Genomic DNA, 12,512 nt, shown 5'->3' on the forward strand with positions numbered 1-12,512 from the left:
CCACCGAGGTAACGCCACTCATCAGGTAGTTGACTGAGCCGCCGAGGTAACGCCACTCACCAGGTAGTCGACCGAGCCGCCGAGGTAACACCACTCACCAGGTAGTCGACCGAGCCGCCGAGGTAACGCCACTCACCAGGTAGTTGACGAGCGGCACCAGCACGGGGCCCAGCATGCCCACCACGGAGCTGGCGGTCATGGCGAGGCCGCGCGCCACGGCCGGGTACAGCTCGGACGCCAGCAGGGGCAGCACCACGAAGGACGACGAGGCGCCCATCTTGCCCACGCAGTAGAGGGCCAGCGTGGCGTACGAGTCTGCGAACAACACCGACCCGCTGTTTCTCAGTGTCCCCCGCGCTCTCTCGCCCAAGATATCCCGCATGTGAGCGGCGCGGAGCTTCAGGAAAACTGGTCAAGATATCCGAGCGGTGTCTGTTCATCAAAATCATTTGAGGTTATCTAAAGGCGAAGAAGTAGTTCTGTTTCCGATTTTCCTTAAAAACAGAATTTTTGAAAGAGTGAAAATGGTTAAAACGTATTATATATATATATATATATATATATATATATATATATATATGTGTGTGTGTGTGTGTGTATATATATATATATATATATATATATATATATATATATATATATATATATTAGAAATGAAACACTTTGTTGAGATGCTTGAAACCGCTCGAGAGACTTGCAATATAATTCGATTTTATTCGATTTCATGGTTTCCCTACGCACGACGAGATGACTGCGCACCAGTCATGAGCCAGGCGCTTAGAGATTGTAAACGTGCTAGAAATCTGGTTGAGTTATCCTTCAGGTCGTACCTCGTCTTCATTCGATTCGTCGCTAATCGAAGATTTTTGCGGGCTTCTTCATGTGTAAGTGCCATTCGCTCCTATTTACGATTCACAGAATCAGAGGTGCCGGTCGGCTCTCTGTGAGGACGACCGAACTTTAAATTACAGGGCAGCCTCAACTTCTGTCCAAACACAATACTCGCAGGGGTCTGTTCAGTGGAGTCATGGATGGATGATCTATATGCAATTGGGATTAATTCGATGTGTGGATCCCAATCCTGTTAATGCTCGGTCACAATCTTGGCAAGGTGTTCCTCAAGAGTTTCGTTGAACCTCTCCACCATGCCATCGGACTGAGGATGTAGGGCTGTTGTTCTGGTTTTATTTATTCTCAGAAACCGACACACCTGATATATTGTCAGCTCGAAATTGCGGCCTTGGTCTGAGTGGAGCTCCATTGGTACCCCAAATCGGCAAATGAAGTTGTTGACTATTGCATCTGCAATGGTAGTGTTTTCTTTGGTTAAGAAGTTCATATGCCTCTGGCCACTTACTGAAGAAATCCGCTACCAGAATATACGAGTTACCATTTTTAGTCTTAAGAAATGGTCCAGAGATGTCCATTAGCTATCCTATCAATGGGGGACCTACATTGTAGGCCCTCATTTTCCCACGTATCCGATGTTGAGGCGTTTTTTTAGACGAGCATGCTTCGCATTGTCTACACCAAGCCTCCACATCCTGGCGACACCTCAACTAGCAGTAGCATTGACCGGTCTTGGCTAGAGTTTTGTTCACCCCTAGATGACATAGATTTTTTTCAATGCCTCTACCATTGACTTTTTGGAAGGAGTAGTTGCATTGTAACTAATTTTCCATTTGGACTTTGCGATGACCTCATTAGTAGTGCCATGTACCATCCTCAAGGAATCCCACTGTACCCATTAAGCTTTTACAGCCCTTCGGTCACTGGGGATTTCATGCCATATTGGATGGCCAGTACCACTCTCTAGCCAGCTTATAATAGGTGCCCTGTCAGTGTCATGCCACTGCGCTGCTTTCAAGCTGGAATTATCCCATTATTCTTCGCCATTAGTTATCATTGTTCGTCGAACATCTTTAATCCCCTCATTTTTCTCTACCCTATTGCAATTGTTGCAGTCTACCTTGCAAGGTCTTCGGGAGAGGGCATTGGCATTGCTGTGGATTCGGACTTTCCTGTGTTCAATCTGACAACATATTTCTGTATCTGTTCAATTCATCTAGCAAGTTGTATCTTTGGATTCTTGAACTATAATAACCACATAATTGTGGAATGGTCAGTGCGTAAAAGGAATTTTCTCCTGTATAAATATTTGTGAAAATATTGCAGAGACTTTACTAGAGCCAAGAGTTCTCATCTTGTGATGCAATAGTTGCAATCGGGCATAGACAAAATTTTGCTGTAGTTGCCATTACTCGTTCATTTCCATCTTGAACCTAGGAAAGTACAGCATCCAAAACATCTCCATTTGCATCTGTGTCAAGGTTATATCTCCATGTTGTTGGGGAGGCAGGTATGGGGCTAGTGCATAGGTATTCCGTGAGGTCTAGAAAGGGAGGCTCACATTTTGAAGTCAAATAAACTATCTCTTGTCTTCGGTCAGCTGATGCAATGGTTTCTTGATTGTCGAGAACCCAGGCACAAACTATATATAGTAGGTACAGAGTCCTAAGAAACTTTTTACTTCATGCTTATTCTTAGGTTGAAGCCACTCCTTAATAGACCAGATCTTCTCAGGATCAGTTCGCACTCCATGCTGTCATACAATATGACCCAGGAAAATTACCTCATGCTGGAACAATAATAACTTCTTAGGACTTAAAGTTGGGCACAGCGAAGTCTGTCAAATACATTCAGGAGATTTCGCAAATGTTCCTTCACTGTATTCCCCACCAACATAATGTCATGCAGGTATACTAGGCATGTTTTCCAAGTCAAGCCATGCAGAACAAGTTTCATCAATCTCTCAGAAGTTACAGGAGCATTACCTATTCCAAATGGTAACACAATGAACTGGAAAAGCCCACTACCTGTCGTGAAAGCAGTCTTCTCCTTATCCTCGGGTTACAGCTCTACTTACCAGGAACCACTCTTCAGTTCCAGTGTAGGGAACCATCTGGTGCCAGAGAGTGTATCAAGTGTGTCATCGATATGTGGGAGGGGTTACTGGCGTAACTGTCCTTTTTTGTGATGTCATTCAGTTTCGGGTAGTCCACACAGAACCACAGTTGGTCATTCTTTTTCGCCACTAAAACAACTAGGGTAACCCAAGGACTCGCTGATGGTTCTTATACACTACTCTCCATCATACCCGCGAAAAATTTCTCTGCTTCTTCCTGTTTTTCTAGAGGCAGCTGCCGTGGTGCTTTTCGGATTGGCTCGGCATCACCCATGTTGAGGCAATGGTAGACGAGGCTTTTTCTCTAATGGTCAGCATACCCTAAGGCAGCGGTTCCCAAACAGTGGGTTGCGACCCACTTTTGGGGCGCGGAAGGGTTACAGGTGGTTCGCGACTCGATCCTAAAACTTTCAGAAACCATCGAATAAAACATCAGAAAAGATAAGAAAAATGGAAACAAATCGAATTGTGTGAAAACATGTATCTATTGTTAAATAAATAACTGTTTTGCTACAAAGCGCATATATTTTGTCAACTATTTTCAAATCAGATCACAAATTGTTTATCAATAATCAATTGGTATCTTTAAAAACATATATGTATATATTACCAATATTTTATGGTAAATTATATAAACATAAGGAAGCGATACAATACAAATAAGGATTTTTACTCCTCCATGGACCAATTGACCGTGGAGGTATTTCTATAAGGAAAGGTGGGTCACCAGCTGAAAATAAATCTTGGTTGTTTACAAGAAAATATATGACTTGTTTTCTTTCTCCACATTTTAGATTATTTTGGTATCACTTTAGTAGATGTTCTAGATTTGGGTTCAGTGGTTGTGTGGCATGTCTAATAGGTGAGGAAGACTCACACTGGCCTACCCAAGAGACTGGTTCGAAGTTAGCTATTGGGTCTCCCTGTTTAAGAACACTTGTTCGAGAATCGAGGTTGGCCATCCTGACTGGTACAACCTCGCCGAACCTTGGAATGCTTCAGGCAACCAGGAGTGTCTTGAATTCTAATGTCATATCTGGCTCTATTATGCAGCACATGTTGCCCCTAGGGTCTTCAATTATCCTAGCTGCTATTATCTGATCATGTTTGCTGGAATTGAAACAGATTTGCTAACTACCATTCTAATTAAAGGAACTTCTAATTTTTCGGGGGTAAACAAGGCCACCTCTTCATCTTTAATATGCAGTACCTGTCCTTCCATATCAATAACCAATCCATATCGATTCATGATATCCACTCCTAATATTACCTCATCGGTAATATCAGAAACAAGAAAGATCTGTGATAATGTCCAAGTTCCAATCCTTACCTCTAAATCCAGCTGTCCATGCACATGTGAAATGACTCCGGTGGCTGTTTTGAGTCAAAATGGGATGAGTGTTTTCTTCATCCTTTCTCTACATACAATGTCTGTGCAACTATTGATGCCGATGCCCCTGGAAGGAAGGAGGTATGTGTGCATCAGCAGCTTCAGTTAGCAGGTAACCAATATTTTTGTTCCGTCATGCCCCCAAAGGGACAGGACCACTGAGAGTTGGAGCATGATGGGACAAGTGGTCTACCTAGTGAGAAAACATCAGGTAAAATTTTTGATTCACAGAGAAGCTACAGTGGGTTGAGATTAAAGAAATCAAGAACCAAAGAGAAACCACGCCACTAACAACTACCCCAGCACAGTGCCTGAGCATATACATGGTAGGACCTCATACAGTGACTCCATTGAGGTATTCTAACACAACCAATCAATATTCGCCACCTCCACACCTATGGCATCACATGTCGAAAGGCGAGGTAGGTATACCTCTAGTGATGCTACTTAGCAAACCCTCCACCATCTTGACTACTTTATTCTGACCCGCACTAGTCATTTCTCCCCATTCCAATCTGGAAAATACGGCAACTAGGTGTTAGGGGCACCATTTTTGACCCAGACATATTGTTTTCTAGAGAATCGGCTGGGAACTTCTGACTTGGGTTCTTCGAGATGGCCCCTCGACATATCTCTAGTAGGGAGATCATTCGACATTAAAGTCAAACAATCAGATGTGTTGACTGACGAGAATGATCAGACTATGAGGAATTGCATGCAACAACTCGCCGATTCATGTGAAGGAGATGCACACATGCATCGTGTAGAATTGTGTACAATTGCACCGTCACCGAGGTACTGATGGAAGACATGCAACCACATGATCAGACAATGAAAAATCCACCACTAATTAAATTCGTAGACTCGAAATTAGGGGCTGGAAGACCGACAGAATCCCAAACCCTGGACCAATGAGACCAAGCCTTATAAAGTATTCACCAAAGAGGCTCAATGACTACTTTGTGGGAATCATACTCACTGGTCCTCTGAGAGAAGGTTGAGGGCAGCATCCTAATGCTAGATAGTGGAACCATTCATCCTTGTAATGCCCCTCATGATTTCCTGCTGTAAACAGACCTGAGGGTAGGTACCCTTGTGGAACTCAGTGAGAACTGGGGGATAACCAGAAGCACGACACACTTCAATATAGATGAATATCACGAAGTTTGGCCCAACGCTCCCATCCACAGACCACATCGCAGAATGCTTTTTATGTGTCAAAATATTGCGGCTTCATAGATCTATAGTGAGTGTGAGAAGTGCTTGGGATTGGGGAAAGTTGTCTCAGGGTTTCGATTTGCAGCAAGTTAGTGGAGTGTGTTGTAGGGTCATTGAATCTCATACTGAAATCTGGAAAAACATGGGGGCAGGTTATATGACTTGCAACTTCATTGCCCTCATTATCCTTCGAGACTATTATGTAATGGAACCACCTAACTTGTGATACGTTAAAGCAAAATCAACGAACATTGCTCTGACTCAGTGCGTTCAGTTATTTTAGAATTTTACAGTTTAGTTGTCATGTATTTTAGCACATTACTTACTATGTATTTTAGTTTGATAAGTATGTATTACTTCTTTAACAAGTGCACCTTAGTCTTGTTTAACTCAAACCTGATGACCAGGGTTGGTAATTGTGAATGTCAGCACATGGCCTTGGGGCAAGTGGCGGGAGAGATTGGCAGCTTTGCATGATAGTGTTTTTTGACGATAACAGGAAATTAACATTTCACTCGGGGCTCCGCGACTCTCGTGCCGTCTCGAATGATTGAGTGCTTGAGTAAATTTTAAAACTGACAGACGGCTGTTTAGTGAGTTTGCTTGATTATCAGTTTCATCAATTTTTTTAGAGATATTTGTGTTTTATTTCATTTTTTTTCCAGAACACTTTCGTGTAGATGGCGATACCATTTTTGAACTTGTAAATATGATTATATATACTTTTTAGTTTTTCTGTATACAATTGGGTTTAAAACAATCGGGCATCGCGTTGTTTTACTATTAAACATCTGTCAGACCTTGCAATTGTGTTTAACATGGTAATCTATAGCCAGGAAAATGTGTCAAGTGTTGTGTTGAGTGTTTCCGAGAGCCCGGACGTGCGCCAGTTTCGCATGTGCGTTTACCAACCAAAACCCTTCGTCGCAACATTGGAATTACCCATTCCCTGAAATAACCTTTTCATTGTACTCTGCCTTGAGGTGGTGCATGGATTTTCCACTAATCACCACTTGCTGCTCATTTAAATTATCATTTCCAATTTTAGACTAACCCCAATAACTCTAAGCCCTCATTTACATATCAAAAGTTGGTGGCATAACATCTTTAAGAGTTGGAATTGAAAGAGAAAATACCTTTAGTCAAGTCAAGTAGTTCATGTTTGACAAGGGTATAAACAAACTTGAGAAAAATGAAACCCTAATTCTATGAGGATGCAAATTCATGCAGAGTCAGGTAATATAAATTAAAAATAATAACAGCTTAGTCAAAAAGGGACTTACTATTCCCTTTCAACTTTATTTAAAAGCTGGCTTAGTCACTAAGCAGGTTAGCACGCCCATACCATGTCTCAACACACTCGGCCTCTGTTTAAGGACAATAGTGTGTGCATATTCAAATAAATGGTTAATTTATTTTTAGTATTTTATCTCTTGATTATAATTTAGTTTTAATGTTGAGGGCGATTATAAACTGGTGCCGAAAAACTGCATTACCTTGATTACAATGGTGATTTTATGACATATCTAAGTACCGCTGGACAACTAAAGCCTTATTATAGATAAATACTGCACATACAAGTTGCATGGTAAAATATTTGTAGCATTAGTATTTAACTCTTTGTTTGCCAAATGAACAGCCAATGACTTGTGTTATGGCAGAAACAGTTGGAGTATTTTTGAGGTTATAAAATGTCATAGTAATTTGTGCTATCGCAAATCTTTAATATCTCAATTCTAGAAAATTTTAATATGTTCTATATTCAATTACTACTTCACTAACAACAATTTTTTTTTCAAATTGTTGTCTTTTGGAGTTATATTTGTGAAAAAAAGGCACATGAAATCTGATTCGACATGTAAATATTGGGTGTTATTTAGTGTGTACTGTTAGAAACGTTTGAATTTTGAACTTCCCGCGCTGCTTTCCAGCAGCGCCAAGTTTTTCAAGTTGGCTGCCTGCCAAGGTGGGTAGCCTTACAGCTTCCGGCGACGAAGCAACAGTTGTTCAACCATCATGGCGGTGAGTTGTGACATCGTGCATGCTTGTTGCCAGTCAAGTGTTTCGCGAGTGAATCGTTATTGATTGTTTCGTTTTGTATGGATTTTTACAGTCTCTTCTGTCTCTAGACAAAACAAAGTAATTTTATTTCGTTCATATTTGTCAGTTATGTTGGTGAATGGCGAGACCATGTTGACCTCTCATAAATTGTTTGATATATATCGAGACCGATCTGCGAGTGTAACTCACCGTCCTATCGCGAGACCATGTTGACCTGTAACTGCCTCTCTGCTACTAACAAAATAAATGCCCAAGTGGCTGTAAAAGAACCGGAAGTGTAAGAGCAAAAGGAGAGCTATGTATATAGCAAAAATAACATCAGAGGGAACAACGTGAGGTCTGACAAACTAATTTAGATTTTCCCCTAAAATAAGTGGGGCGATATAATATATATATACTGCAAAATATATATTGGCATACTTCGTTTATTAAAAATAAAGAACCTTATTTAGTTATAACATTACTCTAGAGGCATAGCATCATGGTGAGAAATTAAAAAAAAAATCGCATAGATAGGTTAAGTAGCGCAGTTTCATATAATAACCATTACATTAATTTAGGTTAAACTTGGGCCGGCCCACAAATTACTATGACAATGCATAATACTAAGTTACAATAAAAATAATATCATAAAAAATTCAACATTTAACAAAAAATACTAATTTAGTTTTAAAATTTTGCTATCTTATGTACTTTTATATTAACAAAAAGAATATATAATTTCATTTGGTGTCCAAAATTGCCATGCTGTCCGCCACAGCACAGTAGATTCAATTGCGGGAGGGGGGGGGGGGTTCCGCGGGAATAGGTTCGTGATGCCTGCTACACGTACGCTGTTACTTGGGAACTGTTACGTTGATGGTGGTCCTTGGATCTTGGACTTGTATCAGTCTCTTGGACTCTTGAATTCTTAGATTCTTGGATTCTTGGATTCTTGGATTCTTGGATTCTTGGATTCTTGGATTCTAGGATTCTTGGATTCTTGGATTCTTGGATTCTTGGATTCTTGGATTCTTGGATTCTAGGATTCTTGGATTCTTGGATTCTTAGACCCTGGCTGCAAAACATAGATCCATTCTTGCGAATAAGACCTGTTTGCAGACAGTCCCGAAAAACATTGCCCCCAAAGGCATGAAAAAAAAAGGGGGGGGGGAATCTAGCGAAGAGGAAATAAACACTCACCAATGCAGGGTGGATGATGCTGTTACTCAGGGTAGAGTCGCGCATTGGAGTCCTGACACACGCGACGCGATTTTTACAAAGAATTCCATTATTTAATATAATTTAAATAAAACCAGAAAAAGAAAATTACTCTAACACTTCGACGATGAAACTCTACTGGCTGGCTAAACAATTCTATCTAAATTAGGGAGTTCATCCCTCGTAGTCTGTTGACTACATGGTACAAGTGACGGCGGTCTTCTTGGCGGAGACAAGCGTTGACGATTTCGGTAGTACCAGCCAGAAAGGACCCGCGTGCCGAAGTGTCGGTACGCGCGGAAAGTCTCTTAATTAAAAACGGTGTTCCGCCCTGGAACAAAGGTTGGGGGATGGGGGTGTGCTGAAGGTACCCGAAGATGCCCGAAGGGGCTAAGCAGACGGAAAAAGCGCTCGCCGCGCGTTCACCAGAGTCGAGGGCGGACTAAGGTCACAATCGCACCGCGACTGCTTCCAAAGTCGATTATGACAAGCTGTCTCTTATGGGAGGGATGAGTAGTGCGCTCTGGTGACCAAGAGGAGAAACTGACTGGAGGGTTATAGAAACGTCCGTTATAGTGCACTGGGCGCACTCGCAACCAGCGGTCATAGCTAGGTTAGGGATTTTTGCCGCCGCTAGAGCTCGCTGAGGGCTCTGTTGGACAAGGGCGTACGTTCTTGGAGAGAGCATGTACCCTGCGCTGGTTCACTAGAGGTCGATGCTCCGGGTAGGAGTTCCCAAGAAGCTACAGGGGGAAGAAGAGGGAAGGGGGGTCAAAACTTGCTATGTCGCCTGGGAAAAGCGTCGTGTGGACCGTCCCGAGGCGTCACCGAGGACTGTAATATGCTCCTCGACGTGCTGGCAAACAGCTTACCTATGCTTGCCTCTGAGAAATGAAAGATGCTAGCGGTGGGCTTGGCGTAGCGTTTGCTAGCACGAAAAGTCATACTGTTACAGGGAGAAAACGTGATTCAAACTGCGGCCGAGATGCTGCGAGGACCAATCGTCAGCAAAAGTATCTAATGGGGCCTGCAAACAAGCGCAGGTGCACTGGGTTGCACAAGATCACGTCGGAGAGAACGGTAATGTAATCAAAATTATGTGAAATTAAAAATGCAACTTTATTTTTTTGATTCCTTCATTAAAAATTAAAAATTAAACTTAAAATTCAAAACTTGTGCCCAAAAATGATGATAAACGGCACAGACCTTTCATAAATTGGTGGATGTATACCGAGACCGACCTGCGAGTGTGACGTACCGTCCTGCACGAGCAGGGTGGCGAGGCAGGCGGCGCCGCCCACCACCATGGAGCAGCATATGGTCCAGCGTCGACCCCAGCAGTCCATGGCGGGCCACAGGAACACGTACGCCGGCAGCTCCGCCGCTCCCGCCAAGAAGAAGTTGAGGAACTCGTCCCCGTCCAGTTCTTTGGCGTAGTACGACAGGCCCATGTACACGCTCGTGTTGGCGAACCTGGGAACGACGGCCATTTTGTCTCATCATCAGCGAACAACAATCAGGAACGAACAAACATAGTTTCCCACAAAACAGCACCAATTTTTTTAAATGGTTTAATACAAGATGCTATTGATTGGCCAGAAACTCAAACCAGTCACACAAGCCTATCTGTGAATGGCCAAACAACTCAGTCAACCAGAAGTGAAGAAACCTACGATTGGTCCACAACTGTCAAGAAGAATTTGAACTCGTTGCCGTCCAGTTCTTTGGCGTAGAACGACAGGCCCATGTACACGCTCGTGTTGGCGAACCTGGGAACGTATGCCCTTTGTCCTCATCATCAGTGACCAACGATCACGAACCGCAGTGCAAGATTCCGAGAGTGAATTCCGGATATTATTCCTACAAACATTTTCCCATTAAACAGCACAATTTTTGACGTGATAACGTCTTGTAAATCGATGAACGCCAGCTGCACGCACGAAAAAGCATGACTCATTGTCACGTTCCACCTGAGACGAGCGTGCAAGAACCGGCCAACCAACGTGCGAGAAAATCTTCTTTAATATGAAGCAGGTTAAGGCGGGCTTTTTAAAAGCAGCAATTTATAATTTTTTATTTATTTGTCCAATTTCGTCATTTCAAATTAACAATTTAATGACATTGATTTGATTTCAGTTTATTTCTATAACTAATTGTTCGTGATTATATTTGAACAAATTATTTAAATTAAATTTGCTAAAACTCTAAATAATATTTGAAAATAAAAAAAGTATGCAATTTTTCATCAATGTTTTCTTATGACGTTATCATGTAAAATTATCGTTCGTAAACCGACTGTACAGAAAACTATTTTTTTAATGGTTTAATCCACGAGGCCATTGATTGGCCAGAAACTCAAAGCAGTCACGGAAGCCCATCTGTGAATGGCCAAACAACCCTGTCAACCAGAAGTGAAGAAACCTGTGATTTTGTCACAGTTGCAATCAATCAGAAAACACACGCCTTTCAGGTGAAGTATTTAAAAACGAGAGAACTTCCAAGTTGGTGATTGCAATGTTGACCGAAACATCGGTGAACTCTATGTCTTCATTGTGTCTAGAACTAACAATACAAGTAACCTGAGACAATGGCGGCGAATACCTACGATATTTTTTAACTTATAGCTGAGAACAGCTTGTCTCACCAAGTTTTCTTTTTGAAAAAAAATTTAAATTGTTCGAGTTTGGAAAATCCTCTTTTTTGCCATTCAATTAAATACATCCAACATATGACGACTCTAAAAATATAACTCTTCACAATCAAATACATGGTTTCGATTTGTTTCGTCCGAACATTCGCATCGTTATCAAATGTCTGTCAGGTGGCGTTCTTCCATACTGTTACACATCTTTCATCTCCTTCCACCATGAATTACAAATAAAAATTACAAATAAATCGAGACTATCGTGTTATATAACATATGTCACAGTATCTTACACATAATAGTGCGTACGTCTGGGGCTTGCAGTAAATATAGAAGAAAAAGCTACTAATCTCTGCAAATTTTTTAACATTTACATCCCTGACTATTGCATCCCACAAATTAATGTATTCATCTTATAGTATCCCACTTTGATTCTAAAGAATGTAGAGAAATCTGTATAATTATTTTGCATATATAAATAATAAACTGTTGAAACAAATGCCAACACTTAAGAAAATAATTATATTCGTTTTCTTTGTCCATTATGCGATATAATTTTTTTTAAATATGTTGGTTGAGTTTTTTTGTGAGGTACCTTTTCTACTATATAAAAATAAGTCGGGTTTTCCTTCCTGACGCTATAACTCCAGAACGCACGAACCGATTTCCACGGTTTTGCAGTCGTTGGACAGGTCTCGGGCTCCGTGAGGTTTATAGCAAAGAAAATTCAGGAAAAATTCAGGACAGACCAACATTTTAAGTAGATGGCGCCGGTGCGTGATACATTGTTTGACAGCTACTCATTGTTCTCTGCTCAGTTAATTTCATGTGACAAACCGGTATTGTGTTCACTGTGAAATTGTGAAAAAAAAAAAAAAGAAAAAAAATAAGTTATTCGTTTCCTAACATTTCAATTGGAAACCATCAAATCAACTACTCATTGTTCTCTGCTCAGTTAATTTCATGTGACAAACCGGTATTGTGTTTACTGTGAAATTGTGAAAAAAAAGTAAAAAAAAAACATATAACGTATA

This window comes from Bacillus rossius, chromosome 14 (assembly GCF_032445375.1).
Source record: "Bacillus rossius redtenbacheri isolate Brsri chromosome 14, Brsri_v3, whole genome shotgun sequence".
Classification (NCBI taxonomy): Eukaryota; Metazoa; Arthropoda; class Insecta; order Phasmatodea; family Bacillidae; genus Bacillus; species Bacillus rossius.